Source organism: Fringilla coelebs (assembly GCF_963513975.1).
Source record: "Fringilla coelebs genome assembly, chromosome: 4".
Taxonomy (NCBI): domain Eukaryota; kingdom Metazoa; phylum Chordata; class Aves; order Passeriformes; family Fringillidae; genus Fringilla; species Fringilla coelebs.
Genome location: NC_140032.1, coordinates 24,955,951 through 24,976,827, shown reverse-complemented (window position 1 = coordinate 24,976,827; position 20,877 = coordinate 24,955,951).

The following is a 20,877-nucleotide window of genomic DNA, read 5'->3' as shown; positions in this document are numbered from 1 at the left end:
TTAAAGAAAAGAAATTGTATGGAGAACGTAGTAAAAGTGCAAATTAATAAATAAATTATAATGAAAATTAAAAATCCTGTTCTGAGTATTTATAGTATAATACATATGCTAGAAAGTAACTAGAATGCAATTATGTAAATATTTAATGGACATAGTAAATCAAGCGAAAATGCATATTTATTTGTTTTAAAAAAACAGGTTGCCATCTTATATAATTACTAATTAATGTCCAGAATTTATATGTTTGGGTTTGAAGTTTTTTCTGTGACAAAAGACTGAGTGACCTGGTTTTGTAACATTGAAGAATTGGCCAGAAACAGGCTGATACAACAGAGGAAACCTAGAAATGTTGTCTTGTTTTCTTTTTCTTTTTTTTTTTTTAAGAGGTGCTGGTGTCCAAAACACCATTGTACTGTTTTTACTGCACAGTAATCTTTTATTTTAAATTTTTCCCTAAACCACTGCCTGCTGTAACTGCAGGAAAGCACCACACAAAGTAAAGTCAACCCCTAAAAATGTCTCTTGAAAGAACTGTATTTGAACAGGCAAAATACAAATCTCCATCATTTTATCTGCCCCTCAAAAATTTATTTGCTGTTTTTAGTTTTAGGGGAACCAAAATTTTATATAATGGCAATAAAGTACAGAATGCACAAGATGATATTTTAAAATATAGTATTAGAAATAACAAGCCATCAAGAGGAATTTGAGATGGGTGCAGTCACAACATAAAAAAAATCTAAGTATGAAGTAGAAGAGAAAATGAAGGTAGGTGTAGAAAGAGCTAGGAAAAGTAAATGGATGAAATAAGTGGAAATGTGAGGGAAATAAATGGTAGGTTATTTCTTCAGTGTGTTATAGTGCCTTTCTTCTTGATGCATATTCTTATGATCTTGATTATCCTCAATTGATTGTTTTGAACTCTTTGTTGAATTGTTTATAAAATATTTTCTTCCTAGACAGTGGGCCAGTGATTCTGGGACAGAGGGTCCTGATGCTGCAAGCACTTAGGCAGACGCTTGGTATGGCAAAGCTGTTCAAGAATACACAAAAGTAATTGTGTTCCTAATCCTTTTCAGGTCAGAGGTAAATTAGATTATCAGTTTGTCCTCAAGCTAGTGACTCTCTTTCTGAATTACAAGAGCCTTTGGTAAAAATATTTCTCATTGCTATCGTATTTGGGGTTTCTTTTTCAGAACTCTTATGCAAGCCATTCTGGAATTCATTTTACTGAATTCCAGCAGAACTAGTTCAGACTAGAGGTTATGAGAATTAAAAAAAAGGTAATGTATACTTGGCTAATTCCTTTAAAAATCACAACTCATTTATGGAAAAAATGCTGCATTTATCCATTTCTTCACTGCCAGGCTATGAAAACGGGAACAGAGGGGCCAAATTGGAGGCATGACCCTGGAGCAAATTGTGGCTATAACTAGGCAGGATCTAGTTGCATATAAGTGGGAATAGTGTGAATTTAGAAGATCAGCAATTGTAAACATGACAAATTTGGCCCTGCTGTATGAGGGAGTAAATCTGACAGTAATAAGGCACAGACAAATGTGTCCAGTGACTGCAGGGTATGGATATAAAAATCAGGCACTTTGATTTACCGTGCATTAATGGCATTCTCATGTCTGAATAGGAACAGATCATCTGGTTGCACTAGTTGTAGAATTCAGAAAAGATGGTTTAGAAACATTTAGATCCCTTTTTGTCCTAGACTTCCTATTATCATTCTTACTGTCTAAAACAAGTATAAAATGGCTCTATTCTGCAGCACTTTATGTTCATTCTCATACTGATCTGCATGATATAAATGGCAGGGGAAGCAGTGAATGGAGCCATCAATTTGTCTTTTGATGCCACAGACAAGTCAAATTACTTATGGGAAAAATGAACACCTTGAAATTTTGCCACAACATTTACAAAGCAAATGGTAGTCTAATTATAGTTTTATGTTTATTTTCTTAGAATTTGTAACTTCGTTCTTTTCTTCACTGAGACACATCTTCATAATTTTGAATGCTAAGATCTTAATTCCAGTCTTCGTAATTTTGAATGCTGAAATCTTAATTTCAGTAACTTCCCATGCTTTACTGTTTTTCTGTGCCAATTTCCTTTTACCTTTTTCCCAAGGGATTTCCAGTAAGTGGTACATGCTGGTGCTGTGCTCCCAGTATGGTGTCCTTCAGGAGTCTCTGTGCTGACTGAGAAGGTTTAACTGTCTTAGGTGTCCTTCTACTTCTTTGAAACAAAATTCTTCATTATTACCCAGCTCTCCTTTCTGAATGTCAGCATAGCCATGATGATGCTTTTGACCATGTTTTCTTGTGTGTACTTCCTAAATCTAAAAATATTATGGTCACTAGCACAAACCATTAGTTCATCAAAAATAAATGTTATTTTGATCTAAGATCAGTTTAAAACAAGTGTATTTGGTAACAAGCTCTTGTTCTTACTCTCTTTCAGGCTTTCTGACTCTCTTTCAGGGACAGGCTTTCCCAACACCATCTAGCTTTCTTGTATTTTCTCTTGCTTGGGCTCTCATATTTAACTCATTCATATCTTTCCAGGAAAGTTTAAATACAAGGTTGACAAACTGTTGCTTTCAACTTGCAAAAGAGAGGGTCATAAAATAGTAATGGGTCACATACTGATTTTTAATTCAGGCTTCCCACTCCAAAGAGTTAAAAAAATTCATGAGACTTACAAATAAGCTTCAGAACATAAAGGGAAAAATAATTATGGTTTTGGAAAGTGAAGTTTTCTAATCTGTCTTGTTTTCTTGTTCTTCATAGAATGCACATGAAGTGTTCTTAATGTGCATTCACACACAAAAATGGGCATTTACAAAGGTGCTTTTTTTAAATTCAAAGGGTGATATAAGTGTGGGACAAAGGCAGTATGGCAGAGTTGTAGGAGAAAAAGTGTTTGCCTGCCTTCCACTGCACTTGTGTGCCAGGCACACTCAAGGTCACCCTCAGATAAAAGCATGCAGCATTCTGCTGTAATGTAAATATTCTGCTGTTCTATTGCAGCTAAATGCAGGGGGGTATGAAAGTGAACATATTCTGAGTGAGAGGAAACTATAGCATGTGGCTGACTATGCAAGGGCAATAAAATGTTTTATATCTGAGTAGCAGCCGCTGACAAAATGTCAGGTTGCATATGGAGACCTCCTCTCCCTGGCCAGTTCTGTAGTACCAAAGTTCTTCTCTTTATCAAAAATCATCTTGTCACATGTCATCTTTAATAGGTTACAGTATGACCTTGAGTGGTTTAACTGTTGGTAAGCTGAATTGAGGGCAGAAAGCTGCTGACACACTGAGTTGGGCACATGCTCTGCTTCTCGGTGAAAAAGCTCCATTAGCAAAGGGTAATATTTTTTGAGGTTTTTTTAGCTTGGAAGCCACAGAGGGCTTATATACAAAACTGTGACCTCATTTCATGACTGTGTTGTTTATGTCATTTGAGAATGAGAAAAGACAGCTGTGTCTTGACTTAGACCTCTCTTGCCACCACTTTATTTCAGTGCCTTGCTAAACAGCCATCTTCACATATTGGCATTCTCTGTTCACTGAATGGTCTTAAGTGAATTTTACAGTAAGGCTGAATTACTCATCTTTATTCCTATCAGTAATTGGTATAAATGAAGCAAGAATTCAAGAAATTGTGATTGTTTTAAATTTCTTTTTACTCCCTTATTGTCAAGAGCATATTTAGTGCTCAGACTATTGTGGGCTTCTTCATGCCTGTCAGATAAGAATACGTGATGTACATAAGAATATATGATATCCATAGACATACATAAAAATAGAGATATACATATATATGATATGGTGCAAGACACTGGAGCTGCAACAAGTTCTGAACAGTAGATTGCCACTTTTCAGGACATAATATCAACCATCTGTTGAACCCAGCCTGGGAGACAATGTATATCCTTCCAATGAAACAGCAATTGCAGCATTGATAAGCCCTGTGGGGAATCACTGCACAGAATGACAAAGCTCATGGTGACACAATACAGTTACAGGTTACTGTATTTCCTGAAAGATAAGAAAAGGCTATTGGATCAGCACATAATGGGTTACTGCAGCATGATGGCTACAAAAATCAACTGCATAATTAAAGTTGACTTGCAGATCATTGTACTACATAATTGATCTCTATCTGTGTTGGTATCACTCATGGATATGTTTCTTTCCAAAATCTACTCCCTGACAAAATTTCACTGATTCATGTTCAGTTAGCCTCTTGCCTGTTTATTCTAAGCAAACTGCAAGAGTGCTCTGAGCAATACCAATACTGTAGCTGTAGGCCATGACTTGTCTTCTTAAAGAACCTCATCTCCTCAGTAATCTTGATGGTGCATTCTTAGGAGAGGTCAAAGCAAGCACACGGGCTGTGTTTTAGTTGTTTGCCAAGTGCTTTTGAAAGAACAACATCTGCGACAATGACAATACGTTTGCTGTGGTTACCAAGCACATTTATTAGACTTATGGTTGCATCATTAGCTTAAAACTGCCCAGTGACCTTGGTGCTGCATCACTGAACTAGATGGACGATGCAATTCACAGTGATCTGCATATAGTTGCATAATAAAGGCCTTGGCCAACACGTACACACTGCTCTGGCAGCATTTTAGTTACATTTGCAAAAAAAAGAATCATTACCCTTATTTTGCCATGACGTTAAGTGGATTGATAATGACTGAGAGGAGGTCAAAAAACACCAAACACTCACAGTTGTAAGCCTAACAGACCATGTGGGAAGCCATCACTTTGCAGAGAACTAGGGGTGGATTTTTAAAAGCACAAAGTTTGGTCAGTCCTATCAAAAGTCACTGAGGTCTAAGCTCAGGTGTCTATTTTGATGGTTTTCTTGATGGCCTCTTGACAAGCACTGCTGAGCAAAGTGCAAAAAGCCACCAGGCTATCACAGGCAGGGTCTCAGAAGGCTGGTGACCCACATAAAATTCTGGGTAGACACAGCTGCAGCAACCAAGCTTAAGAAGCTCTCTCAATGTGTGGTTACGTAACGTAATCCTTGGCTACAACTTTATTCCTTTGGTTGTTTTCTAGTTTTTTAAATCCTCATCTCTGGACACTGAGTGGCCATAGTTTGTCTAGCTCAAGCACTGGCAGCTTCTCATCTCAGCTCTAAACGTACAATATGGAGTTTTACTGGGCTCTGGCTTTGCTCTTCAGCTTAGTAAATTGCTGGTTGTTCTCAATTTTGACCCTTAGCACCTCTTCTCATTCCATTTCTTAGCCAAAATGCTTCTTTCTGATGTTTTATTTCCTGGTTTCTGGCTCCAAGTTCATGGTTTTAGTCATAATCTTACTATTTAACAGTCTGCACCCTTGTATTTCTTTGATACTCCATCTACCTTCTAGAAAATTCACACAGAGGAAGAAAGAGTGCTAGTGAATAATTTGAAAATACTTTGGAAGTAAATCCAATCAGCACTTGGCCATCTTTATTCCATTGTCTACACCTGACTGTGGAATTAACTGTGCAGTTGGGGTATGTCATCTAATCAGTAGTGTTGAGAGAGAAACCTCTAATATGCTTTTTGAGCAAGCACAGTACTCTTAATGCAAATGCCTGGTTGACACCTGAAATATGATCAGGGGCTTAGAGGTGATATACAACTGCATATCTTGATGAAAAGACTCCAGAAACAAATACTCTAACTTTTAAAGAGGCATAAAGTGAGCACTAGATTTTATCTCTCCATGTAGAACAATGAGATAGACATGCATTACTGTTCCATCACTTCTGTACTGCAGACTGAGTGGAGGAAGAGCACTGTTGATGCACTGCAGAATGTGAAACAGTTTAGGCAGTTATTCCTTGTGAAAAGTAGTAATGACACTTGGCTCTCCAGAAGAAGTAGGCGTGATAATGTGATCCGCTTTAAAGTGCACTTGTGCATTTTGCTTGGTGAGTCAATTTGCTGGAGGAAGATGATACTAAGTGACACTAATAACCACAAAAAGGATGAGTGCAGCATAAATTTGCTTATATTTCAGACATTGTGCACATGGTGCATAGAGATCTGCAGAGTGTTGCAGAGTAGCAGCACTGTGATGTAGCTCACCTGCATAATGAGTACTGCTGAATAACTGTTGGCACTGCGTAGGAAACTCTTTGACTGAGATATGAGCATACCTAATGCTTCCTGCCTTATAAAAAGGACCACTTCTCAAAAGAGAAGATCACCCTTGAGACGTGAATTTCTGAGGGCAGACACTGAGGTGATATGTTTAATGGAGCACTTTGCAGTTAGCTTCACCACCATCCCTGCCTATATACTTAAATTCTCTCTTTCCAGCACACCAGTCTGATTTATTGCATGGGCCCTGCTGCAAAGGAGGAAGCTCAGATCAGTTGCTAAGGTCAGTTGCTAAGAATACCCTAAAGTGCAGAAAGAAACTCCACAGAAATGTTCACCAGACCCACAACCTTTGTTCAGTGAATAATGTAGAGATGCTTTTGCTAAGATAAATCATGCCTCTCTCTGTGCTGCTCATGGCCAGAAGAAGTGTGTATGGCTGTTCAGTTCCTAGACTGTGGCTAGGGCATCTTGAAGAGCTATGGTCCTTACACGACCACAACTTTTACAGGTCTTCATCTGGTTCCACCAGATGTAACATGTGTGTTACCTTTTCAAGCAGAATGAAAGACATTTTCCTATTTCAGACTAATTAAAACTGAACTTTCTAGCTGTTATAGCAGCTGAATAATCATAGAGTCATGAAAAAATTCAGTGCAAGAAAGAGCACCAGGAGGACATTTAGTCCATCCTCTGTCTCAAAGAAGGGCTCGTTTCTGACACCATGAGTCACATGGTGACTTTCCTTTAAAACTTTAACCTTTCCCTCAGTAGACCTTTCAAATCACTATACTGAAGACCTGCACCATCTTTCAGGGGTAGGTGGCATATACAGGACAGTGTGTGGTGGTTTTTCTGTGTGTCTGTGTACATATGCATATATGTGAATGTGCTGGTAGAGGTGTTGAAGGCAGGTGTGCTGGCAACAGACAGTTGGTTATCTGCTTTTGAGTCATTAAGTTACAACAGAGACCATGAAGCAAATCAAACCACCCCACAGAGCCTAGTTCCATTTTTCACATCCTTAGTGCTGCTTGCTGGAATCTCACCATACCACTCTATACAAGCCTGTTTCTTCATGTTTTTTGCTTAAAAATATCCTCCTGACTTTTATCAGAAAAGGGATACAGAGGTAGATGGGGCCTTGGTCTGGCTGATCATAATTCTTATCCTTAGAATAATTATCCTTATCCTCATGACTATTATGCAGTGCCTGATGGCTAATCAAGAATGATACCTAGGCAAGGTACAAACAGAATAGTGCCTCTTTCCCAGAGCAGCTTATGCTGGTGAAATATGACTACTGTGGCAGCACACAATTGCATTAAAAATATCATTGCATTAAAACACTGCAAAGCCTTCCCTCTGTATAGCCTGACTACTGCACCTCAGAAGGCACTTTGCTCTGTAATCACTGCAGTATGGTACTAATGAGCTTGTTGGGCTTTGTGTGCTTTACTGCACAGTTTGCATTCTTTGTGTACTTGGGCACTCAAATGTGTTCTAGCTGTGCCAGTGGTATTTGCATTCTGATTGCTTAACAAAACAATGCTGCACATTTAAGGAAAATCGCAATGCAAATACAATGCATGGCAACAGTAATAATACCCTTTGAGCCTACAAACCCCTATGTACGCAATGTCATGTGTTCAGATTTGAATGAATGGGGCAATGTGAAGCTGCAGCATCAGTTGTTACATAAATTGTTTACATATGTTTACCAAAATTTTTCAAGCACTTCAAGGAATTAAGGGGATTTTTTTTTTTTTTGTTAAAAAAAGCAATTGTGTCTAATACACTGGGTTGAGACTAAGTCCACATGGGTTCAACTCGGGCACTTTGCTGGATTTCCCATCCTGGGCAGACATTTGGGCTTGGAATCCTAAAGGTGCTTAGTGACATATCCCGCTGATTTCCTTTAGGTACAGGCATCTCTCAGCATCTGGCCTGGAGACTTCTCAGCAAGGATAATGATGCTTTCACATTTGACAAACATGCTGTGAGAAGAGTTTAATTTCTTAAAAATTTTCTCACAAAAACCAGGTACTCAGATGGTGGAGCCTATAGTGAATTCTCACAAAAATAGTCAGGTTAAATCTCCTTTCCCAAATTGGCAAGTTTTCTTTTCACTCATACACACGGTCCCCAATATGCATGTTCCCCAATCTTAAAACACAATGGATTTTGTATCAGATGGGGTGGCCCTAATGACAAAAGATGGAATATTAAAAAATCTGATGGAGCTACGTGGGCAGGCTCCAGCCAGCAAGATGCTCTCCTGCTTGCCATATTCTTCTCCTCTGCCTTTTCCCTGTCGCCATAAAACACCTCACATCCTCCCAGTGAGCACATCTCCCTAGTGTGGGGAGGGCAAAAAAAAGACCTCAGGCAGAGTGTGTGTCTTCCTTTGATGATCCTCATTAAAACCTGCAGGGAGCAACCAGAGGAGTGGAAAACACAGCTATTCTAAGACCAAATGTGACAACTCCCATTCCTTGCTTAGGAGTCTCAGGAGTGTCTTTAGAATATGAGAGACATAAACTACAGCAGGACTGGGAGATATTTACACTGTTTATTGATGTGAGGGATGCATCCTGTGTGAGGCAGCTCAGAGCAGTAGAGGTCTGTGAGCCAGCGCTCACACCTGTGTACCTTGGCCACTGTACTGTCAGGTAGGATTAATTTCAGGAAGATTTAGCTCCTCTGTCCCACAACAACTGCCAGGAAGAGGACTCTACCAAAAATCAATACTGCTGAAATCCAGGCTCTGAGTCTGGGCTCTGAGTGACTCTTACCCAGACATTCAGTATCCTCAATATCTGATGGGTCCTAGTTTCTTGTAAAAAAATCAGTATGTTCTGCATGTTTTCTGACTTTTCAACTCACAATCACTATCCACAGCAATGGGTGACAGCTATGCAGAATCAACCTTGCTGGCAGAACTAGATTAAACACACAGTTCCCCATTAAATGGAGCTCAGTAAATTGCTTCTTTGACCTCAAGAAGATATTAGTTCATTAGTTGTGAGCTAACTCAATAAAAGGCTTTATTTTATAAATAGCCTGTGATGTTTTAAACAGTCAAATATCTTTAACTCTGTTGGTCAGTCTGTTACCATTGCAGAAATGGTAATGCCTTCCAGAAATATTTTTGCAGTAAACTCCATGAAGTACTATATATTCTGCAGTCCAGTGTGACAAGTCAATGTGCATGCCAGCAGTAACTCTTTACAATCCATCATATGATCTTGATATTCTGTTTATTACTGACTATTTATGGTAACTTCTTTGTCCTTGATAGGGCATACTTCTTTTTAGCAAATAGATGCACAAGTGGATTTTTTTGGATAGATCTGGTGTAAAGTTTTTGTCCCAGATAACTTATTTTTTTTTAAAGTCTTCATATTTGTTCAAAATAGAAATACAAATTTCCATTCCATCTGAATGAACAGCAGTACAACCTTAGTCCTAGAAGTCTGAGGGAGAATTAAATCTCAACAGTCATAAAATTTTGAGGAAGTAGAAATTATTTTTGCTGTTTTACCTTAGTATGTCCAGGATGTGCTTAACTGTATGACATTTAAAAACAAATAACTGATGGAATGCAAATTAAGTGCAGGCATAGGCACAAGTAGGTAAGATGTCCAGAAAGAATCAAATTACAAGGGTGGGCTGTTTTCAATTTTAGGAATACAAAGCTGACTTAAGCTGCTATGTCTCAAATTTCAGTTAACTTGGATCACGGAAAGAATATTGCATAGCTTAGTGTTAATTAGAAGTATGGAGAAGAGGAAATTGCGCCATTCTTTATACTTTTGGATACAAACACAGAGAACTCGGTCAATGCCTTAATCTCAGAGGTGTTTGTATCATTTTGCTTATCCCTTTTCTCGTGCAGTGGGCATTTTCTAATTCCATTATTAAGGAATGTGAACTGAAATTTAATAGCAAGGAAAAAGAAAGAAGATTTTCAGCCAGTCCAAAATACTTCTTTCACACTAAATAGTCAGATCCTGGGCTGAAATATTTCTATATCATCAGAGAAATTAGGCCAAATAAACTATTTTCATTATTTTCTTTAAAAGTCCACTGTTCTTCAGATTAATTTCTGATAAACAGCAAACAGAAAATACTTTTCTACCTTGTTTGGATACTACTCCAAGTCAAAAGAAACCCTTTCCCTAGATTCACCAGCATTATGGTAGAGCTTTTATTGCTCTCGATGAAAACTGAGAATATGTAAAGTCCTGGTAGTGATGGTGGATAGTATTTCAACTGTTCATAAATTGTACACCAAACAGAGTACAATAGATACCAGCACATATCCTGATATTATTAAAACTTCTGGGAAAATGCACAATGAACAAAGGGAAATCTGTTTCTCTTTTTGTCTCTCACTTGCTCATCAATCTGGTTGGCAGATAGGCTGGGACCAGTCCTTAGGATTTCTATCCTGGTGATGGTTCAGGATGCTCTTGAAACTCTGTCATACTGTTCAGGCAGAATTCAGCATGCACAAAGAGATGCTGTGATCAAAATATATCTGGTTTCAAAGTATAAAGCAATCATTCATTGTCTAACAGATGTAAGAGATATCTAAGGGCTTCAGTGAGCTGCTGGGCCATATCAAGGAGACACACAATGAGTTTCTGCTGGGCATTCTTTCCCAATCTCCAGCTGCTGGCTTCCAACTTCTTGTGTTTCCTTTGGGATTTATATGTTTCTATGTTTTTCCTTATGACGCTGATATTGGCTTCCTCACAGCTTTTTCACAACGTTGAATTTCTACAACCATCTAAACTGAAATTGGCTTCACCTCGACATTGTTTCTGATAAATTAATGGGTAGGTGGGCATGCTAAAGTTGAAAGCATCAGATGCTGATGAATGCAAAGGAAATTAAATATTTTTTTTTACATTTTAGAGTAATGGAGAGCATTGATTGAGTAGGCCATCCTCCAAGCTGATACAGAATGTACAATTTTGTCCACAAGTTCTTGCAGAAAGGGAATTACTCCTCCCTAAAAGTCCAAGGATGATAATAAAGACCATTCTAGTGCCCAGAGTGGGAAACTAGTGAAAAAAAATATAGACTTTTACTCTGATTTGTACTACAGTAAACTTGGAGTAAGATCATTAGCAAATATCAATGAGTAGATTGTGGGAATATCAAGACCTGAAATGTCTGGCCAACATCATACTTCTGGTCAACAGCAGGGGTTAGGTTTAAGGACAGAAAAATAGGCAGTTTGCTACTTTCTGTGGACTGTAAAATAGCTGTGACATGCCTGAGAAAGAAAAGTTTGTATTAGCAGAATTGCTTTCACATTTTAAATGACAAAACCCAAAATCAGATTCCTTCTGATTCAGACAAACATTAATCAGTAAAAACAGGTACTTGTAAATAAAATAACTTATGCCATAGCCTCCTCTGTATCTTTTTTGCTTCAGGAGCTGAGAAATCACAATATACCTTAGGGAAAATGGTCTTACTTGTTGATAGAATCTAAAAAGGTCCTTGGGAAAAAAAAATACGAATCAGAAGTAAAATAAAATGCTTGTCTCTAATGAAAAGGAGACTGTTTGATTAGTTTGTGATTCTTAGCATCTACAAAATTGAGGTCACTATTGTGAGGGGATCAGTCAGTTTGTAATCTATTTCTTTAGTGCAGCTTTACCAATTCATCAGAAATTTATAGGGAAAAGTCCAGCAAAGCTTGAGGCTTGAGCAGAATTCATTATTCAGTACCCAACTTTCTCTTCATGAGATGCATATTTAGTACAGCAGACTTATACACTGAACAACTCGACTGGGATGCAAAAGCTTTTTCTTGCTAAAACTCTGAAAGGTCTCTTGGAGATGCCTACTCTATAGCAAGTCCATACATATTCTTAAGGGAATTATGAAGTATACCCTACTTACTTTTAAAGCTATTTTTGTAAACTATCAATGCAATGCAAAAATTGACAAGCATGATGGGCAATCTCTGTTTACTGATCCCATAAATCATGGCTGTAAAATCCCTTTCCCAAGCAAGGTTTGATGCACAAACTACGTAGATTACTCCAATGAAAAATTAATTATTTAATCGGATAGTTTTTGCTATATTGGTAAATGCCGGATTTGATTTCTTCCCATGGGTTTTATTTCATTCTTCACGTGAATCTTAAAAATAATGCATCACATGCACATCTTCCCTGTACAATACAGACAGCAGCAAACATACACTGCTCCCATCAGTGTGGGCTCAGAGCCTGGCCGTGAAATGCTAGGATACCCCTGGCTGCATTGTTGCAGGTAGCTCTTCTATGACAAAAAACAAATATTACATGATATGGCTGAAGGAAGTGGATGCAAGAAAGAAGGGAGAATACATTCCTATGGCAGTTTTCCATCTGCTGTATTAGTTAGTATTGGGTGTGAATGTGTATGAAAGGATTTCATTGAATGCTCCTTTACTGGTGTTGTCTCCCTGCACTCTTTAATAGGAGGCATAAAGATTTCAGTTTTAGATAAGAAAGGAATTGTAATCATTGGCTAATAATTCAGTCATGCTCCTTGAATAATGGAAGGATAAGAAGTAAAAGAGGTTTTTGGGTAGGGAATAAAACATCTCTCATAAATGTCCAAGACTTTAAGAGTTGCAGTCCATATCCCCTTTAGAACCTAAGGCTCCATGTAGGTAATTTGCAGTCTCTGACTTTCCATCATCACCATGTTTTTCACAGGAAAAAGGAAGGAATGGATTGAAGCTTTACTGTACATTGAGGCCTAGGTGCTCTTCAAGTATGTGCTTATTTTCTGTAGAAAAAACAACGAAGTTCTGTTAAACTGCTTCAGCAATTAACATAATCATGCATTAAAAAAAAAAAAAACACAAAACTTTTCTACACTTCCACTACATTAAGCAGGGAGAATGACAGATTTACATCACAGGGTTGGAGAAATGTTGTTTGGAAGGAACATCAGAGGGGCACATTGTGCATCCTCCCCATCAAAGCATTACTATCCCCAGCACTCAGCCATTGCTTTGTCTAGTCAGATCTTGAAAACTTCCCAGGAAGTCCACATCATCCACGGGTGTTCCAGTGTTGCACCAAGCTCTTGGTGAAGTTTCTTCTGATGCTCAGCCTGGCCTCTTTTGCCATTTGTCACAGCTGAGAAGAGATTGTCTCTGCATTTTTGTATCTGTTCTTCAGAAATCACTCAGCTGTTGTTAGGCTGCTCCTTAACCTTGTCTTTGTGAGACTATGCTGTCCCAACTTCTCTTCCTGATACATATACCATAGGCCAATGAATACATCTTCTGTTTTCTAACATCAGGATAATTCTCAATATTTTGCTGTGAACTTTTTTTATTGGCAAAACTGCCAATAACTTGAATAAAGTAAATATCTGAGATGAGATATAAGAGTTTAACATCAAGGAGTACACTGAAACATCTGAATAAGTCTAATTTTAATGAGTCTAGAATGACCACAGGTTAGTGAACACTTGAAATTAGATTGCTTTTACAATGGGAAGTGGTCAAGCAGCACAAAAGATTGTTAGTAGTATGAAAAGGCAGAGAGAAATTATATAGAAAATGTTCAGATCAACACAAACCCCAAGCCTCTGCCTCAGCAGGACATTATGAGGAGATTTCAGTTTTATCAGCTTGTATCAAGCAACATGGAAGCCACTGGGAACATTATAGTAATTCTACAACTGTTTAGTTTAGTAGACAAAAAATAAAGTGTTGTTATTTGGTTGCTTTTACAATTGGAAGGGGGAAAACTTGAAATGGAACTTGCTACAAAGTATGCTGTTTCTGTAATTTCACAGCAGGACGATCCCAGACCACTTAAAACCACAAACATGCAGAAATTCTCAGTGCTTCTAAAGCACCTATCAGTCGCTGGAGCCTTATGAGACTGAAGGTAATGGAAAACTGTAAACAGCATATGCTGAGCTTCTGTATTGTACAGAAAATTCTGTGTTGTATATTGTCTCCTGTTTCAGAAAATGATTGTAAGACATTCAGCTGTAATCAGCAAAGTATAGAATTACTGCAAAATTCCTGCAGATTCCAAAAAATTATGAACCCAACCCAAAAGTTAGCTGTCCTCAAGAAAAGGTATCTGGAGTCTTTAACATTACAATTGGAAACAACATACAAAAAACCCACACATGTGGTTGAAGTTCCACAGTGATGCTTTCACATTCCAATCTTATGAATTCAAAACTTCCTTATAACCCTGGTGAGGCTATCTGAGCCTCTAGGCATAAATAGAAGACTGGTAAACATCAAATCTGATCCAGTAATTTTAGAAGTATTTTGCAGAAAATATTCCAAAAGAGTTCAGGCGATATCCATGTAATTTCTTACTATGCTGGGGAAGATAATGCTGGGTGAGTTTAATTCAAATAAGGAACACAACTGAATCTCAGTCTCACCATCCCATATAACCATTACAGGATTGAGTAAATATGTGCCTTCACTACTTCCATGCTAATGCAGGTAAGTCACAAGCAGTTTTGGCAGCTAACAGACATACTGAATACTGAATTTAACTTAGCATAACGTACTGAGTGTTTCTCAGCATTTAGAAATGCATTGTTTGCCTTGCTAGCCTTTGTAAGTCTATTTATTGTGAGCTTCAATGCCTAAGCCTGAATATGGATTCTACTTTAAGTTCAGTACCACAGCTACTACGACTGGTGCACCCCCTTCAAATAGCCCTTCACTGGTTTTGGAGAAAACTCAAGTACCCCTACTCACCATGGAAATATCAGACACATATTAGCAGAATAATAAAAGATTGATTTGCCTTCTCCTAGTGGGATCAAAAGAAGACTACCCTACAGATACTGCTAAACTGCTAGTTAAATGAGACACTTCTGCTTACATTCCCTTTTTCACCCTTGTCAGCTTCTCAGTTTTTTCCCTCTACCACTCTCACCCACTCCCAAATAAAGAGGCTTTTTGTATTACTTTATCCTATTGTCCCTAATTTTATACCTCTTCATCATTTCTGATGTTTGCACTGGTAATTTCTACTTAATTCCTTCAAGTTAGTGACCACCTCCTGTTTTCATAGTTCTCATTTCAACTTCTTATGTTGCGATCTTGTTAACGCAGCCTTGTCAGAATTAGATGTCTATATATGCATTACCCCCCTTCTGCTCTTTGTAGAACTCTTATATCTTAATTTCTTGTGGTGTTGTTTTGTTAGTGTAGCTGCTTGGCAGGGCTGCCCACCTGTGTGCATACTCTTAAAAGGATTAGGCTGGGATGCATGATGAATCTTGTGCAATTTAGATGCAGTCCTTACTGCAGTGGAAGATTATTCCCTACTGCATGAACAGAATTCTTATCTCTCACTCTTGGTCAGCACCCCAGGAGTATTGACTCCACACCAGCTCACAGACATGAGATGTCAGTGCACATATTATCAGGAGGTTTCTAATGCAGACAAGAAGGTTATATACAAGTTGGAATGATATACTGAAATCCACTTAACATTAAGTTGATTTTCCATATGGAGGCAGAGTACTAAATCATATATAACAGAAGATCATATTCAAAAGTTCATTGATTTTGCTTCTAAATCTACTCCAGATTTCCCCAGATTGACAAAAAGCTGTTAGGTTAGTTTGGGGACTTAACCCCAACTAACTAAGACCTGTGTTTGGTTACAAATAATGAGTTTCTTTTTTTCTTGTTTGCTTTTTATTTTGGGTTGTTGTTGTTGTTGTTTTTCTTGAAATAAAAAAATAAAAATAATAATAGAAAAATATTAGCAACTGTCTCTGTCCTCATTGAACTCTCTCAGCTTGTGAAATTACTGCTTCTGGCTGTGGCTTCTCACCATTGTATGCTTGCATTCATTCAAGCCTTGAGATGATCGCCCTCAAACATCTTCCCTGAATTCTGGAATGCCCTTCAGAAGTCAGCCCTGATGCCTAGCTCCACTGGTAGAATATATATCTCTATCACACATATGAGTATATTTTCCTGTAGCAGATGACTAATGTAAATGGTTTGAATTATTCCACATGAATCCATCTAATTCAGGCCATATGGTGAATTCTTAAGATTTTTGTCTTTAAGGACATAGAGCTTCTGAACAGATTGCTCATGACAGTAGAAAGAAATTAATTTTAAAATAGTTTTTATTATTTGCCTAAAGAAACTATATCAAACGTGTCATGTCACCTTTTTATTGTCCTGCCACAGAAGGGCTGACTGAAAGATCTACCCAGTCATTTCAAGCAAACTCTACCATTGGTGAAGCTCTCCTGAGATCACTTGTACTACCTTGTGGTTTGACCAGTAATACTTGTGACTTCAAAGTGACAACACACATGCTTAAATGTTGATGTATTTTTGCTGAATTGCAGCTTTCTATGTATGCAGCTTTCTATAATATAACTACATTATTCATGATGAGTGCAAGAATCATAAAAATAAAATCATGAGTAAATGTTTTTCTAGTAAATGAACAGATGAATGAATAAATGTTAAAAAAAAAAATTCTAAAATGCCTCTTATTATGTCTACATTACATGACCATTTCACAAGCTCTTGAAGGACAGCTCTTTTATGATTAAAAGTAGAGTTTTACTGATTGTAAGTTATGAATTGAAGTACCTGTATTTATGATAGATCCAGTATCTATCTGGATGTCCACACATGCATTACCCCCTTATATATATATAAGTGATACAATATATGTTATTCTATCACTTGTATTAAAACCAGAGAGGAACCATCCAGCCCTGAGGCATCAAACTGCTTTAACAGTAAAAGAAATGACAGTCTTACATATATGATATAATTCTTCCAAGCACTAAAAGATGTACCCTACACCATCACTAAAACAGTATATCGAGAGGCATAAAGTCACTCCTCTGCAGAGCCTCTTCTCCACGCTGGCTCTGCCTGCAGTGGGAGGGCGTGCTGTAATGAGTTTGCTCCCTCTCTCTGTGATACTCTAAATATCAAATTAACTTCCATAAGGATGACTTTACTTCTTGTCACCTTTTATCATGAAATAGATGCTTTTATACTGTAACAGGATCCAGCCCTTGGCTGAGAAGAGAAGTTCAGAAGGAGGAAGGTTCAAGTAGGTGTCTCAGGCTATGGCTGCACTGTGGGGTATGGGATCCCTGCCCAGCCCTCATGCTGTCAGAGGTGCCCTCCAGGATTTCTGACTCCATGCCAGGATAAGACCTGAGCACGAGTTCCCTGCATTTGAATCCTCTGATTTCTGCAGGGACTGGCCAGGAGGGAGCTGCCAATTGCCCTGGTGAGTACCTGACCCAAACCATCAGGGATCTCCGTGGCACATCAGGACCATCTGGCCTGAAGGCTGATTGGATGTTTTCCCCCCATTTCTGCACTCCCCTCTGGCGAGGAATTTAGGTACATAAATGACTCCTCTCTATTCTGGGAAGCCTGTAGGTATCAAATGTTTGAACTGGTTTCTGTAAAAACATTCCCTCATCCCTTTTCCAAATGTATCCCTTTGCGCCATGTAAGGGACTGCTGGGAGGCAAAAAGGAGGGTAGATATTGTGTCATGCAGGTGGAAGGAACTAAAGAGTGTTATCTGGTTTGCAGCAGAAAATTCATAATATGCCTTTGATTTGTTTGATTATAAATTGTCAAAACATTTGGTTAAATGCTTATGTCTGTTTTCTTGATTTATACAATTCGTTTTCTTGGTTTTTAGTGGAAAAGAGATGTTAAATAACCAGTGATTTCTGTAGACAAAAAAAGTTTGGAAACACATTTCAGGGAAAAGTTGAGAAAAAAAATCAAGCATGGTATTTGACAAAAATACTGTATTTAATGATATTCTTTTAAAGAAAAATGAACCCAAACAACTGATCACCTCTACTGAGACATAATTCTTGGTGAGAAGATTAAGTTCTTTTTTTTAAATAAGCATATTTATAATGATAATATTTGAGCATGGCTCATTTCATAAAAGCAAACATAGAAACCAATCATTAAAATTCAGTCTCTCTCACCAAAACCCATGCCTGGAAAATTACAATCTACTGTAGGATAATTTTGTAGACAGTATGTAATGTAAGGAACGTCATTATTGTTACAATAACTCTTTACAGAGAAATTTTAAAGACCAGTAATTCTGTCAGTAGTTACTATGTCCCTGCCAGATAAAAAATTCAGGTTCAGAAAAAAAAAAAAGAGATATATACATAATTATTCATCTTGAAGTTACACCAGAAATGGTATTTAGCAGCTTATAGTTTATACTCTTTGATAGTAGAAATTGATGGAAATTGGAAATGGAAAAACATTTAATGTGGATAGCTAGATTGATTTGTCATTCTAAATATCTTGACTGCTTTTTTTTAATCGTTACAGTAATTATATGAACTAAATGACAAACTGATATAAAAATTATGCTTAAGGCGGAACTAAATAACCAATTAAATCTAGTTCAAGGAGTGAAAATTTGTTTACAAAACATAACTGCTTTCTAATTCAGAATTATTTTGCTATCTATTCTTCCCTCCAGCAAAGAGGTACTGGGCATTGAATCTAGGTATTGAATTCTGCTATGTTTCTGTTGCTTTCACAATTGTTCCTTAATGCAAAGCCTATGAAAGCACACACTTATCTTGCAGGAGATTAACAAAAAAATATAACAAAAGGAAAAACCAGTAATTTGTGTAGCAATTTCATTTTGCTGAGCAGAGCAGAATGGATTTGCTCCAAAATGCTTTATAATTTGTGGTGTGTTTCACAAGAATAGTATGTATCACCTTAAGTACAAAATAGGTAATGCTGTTGTGTTGTGATGTTGTAACTGCCAGCTTTTACATAACACTTGGTTTGTTGAGCATGTTGCTCCAAGTCATAAATTATTTGGGCTAAAAAAAAAATTAACAAATTAATTTTTGAATATTAGCAGAGCAGAACACATACCAAAATTGCTTTTTCTTTTTTTCTTTTTTTTTTCTTCTACTGAGAAAATGGCATAGCAGGAACCAGTCTAATGCTTATGCAGAACAGCATCTATTTTTAGTAAAGCAGTTTTCACTAGATATAATTTGGGCATTCTGAATAGAATATTGGAACCATTTCAAATTTAACTCCTCGTTATGGAATAAAGCCTATAGTGTATGTGACAAAGGTGATTTTCTAACTTTAGGATATGATCTTGGTTTTGATCTGTTGCTGCAATGTCAAAAATTATAAGTGACTCTTGCATAAGTAAACAAACAGGATAATAATTTCTGTATCCTGTACAGTAAGAATACCTAAAGATAATTCAAATGAATGCAGATTCATGTAACTTGTTTCATTAGGGTAGAGTGGCCCCAAATATCTATGCATGGAGGAGGCATCCCAGCAAAGCATGGATATTTTCATTTTGCATTGTGTTAGTGCTCTGTGCATTCCACACCTGTTTCTTCCACACTGAAATACAGTACAAAAGATGGTACAAAAGGAGTGATTAATGTTTGACCATTGCAGGTGCAGCCTATTAACTTATCTGCTTATTTGCCTGTATACGCAGATTTTTCATATGAAGCCTGTGAAAGTAGTATCTAAGCAACAGACTGAACATTTCAGCTTTGTCCTGAGGACTCTATTCAGCATTTAGAATGGAACATAAATGCAGACAAGTTGTAGCAGCTATGGGGAATTTAACCACTATGTTATCTTACCTGGGTTTGTGCTAAGCAGCTGTAAGCAGTGTGTTATTTAAATGGCTACTATTTTCACCTTGAGACAGCACTCTCCCTGTTGTTACCACTAAAGAAACTACCCCAGAGGTGCTAATCTAAAGAAATGCTAGGAGAAAGATAATACTAGAAGCAAAATAACCAAGGGGGAAAAAAAATATGAAAAATCTGTGTTATAGTCGCTGCATGTGGTTGCAGGCATATGTGAGATTTAGCAAGATTTAATTTTCAAATAGTCAAAGAAGGCTAACAAGTTTTGAGAGTTTAGGATGTTCTTTGAATTACTTTATACATTCAAAGAGTTGCTGTATTTTTTCACCTGTAACTCATTGCGTCTTGGAAGTCTTCTCACAATTTCTATTTATTTGTGCCATTCCCAACCAAAACCTGAGACAGTGTGGTCCTCAATACTATGGCAGATTTGGCTTTCTCACATAGAAGGGCTATGTAGGAAGAAATGAGCACTTTCTGCAAGCCATCTGTAGTGAGAAAGTTATTTGGATGACCCATCTTGAACTTTTACCAATTTTGAAAAATACAGGGAAAATTTTTGAAAGAAGACTTGAAAAGAACTATCAGCCTGATATGTGAGAGTATTTTCTGTTGTTGCATTCAGTTGCCACTGTTTTTGAAGAGAATAAAAACCCTGCAGCAATTAAGCAAGCAGCAATAAAAATTCCCCATTTGTAGATCTCATCTATATTAGAAAAATCATACTGATTGTATTGCAACTTTGATAGTATTTCCATGATTTTTGCTACAAAATACAAGGACATCATATATGAATATTTTCAGTTTAGAGAAGGACTGGGATATCATATTCAATACCTGGCCTTAAGCTAAAGCAAACCTGAAAATTTACACTATTAAAGCTGAGGGCATGAACTTAGTGGCTTAAAGCAAGAATTTCTTCTACAAACAATGGGCTTTTCTGATGAAAATGAAAGAGAAGGAGGAGTAGTAATTACTTTCATATTAAATAACTCATTGCATGGCACCAGGTAAGACGCCAGTGTCTTGTTGCTGGGAAAAGAAAATGGAAGATTTATC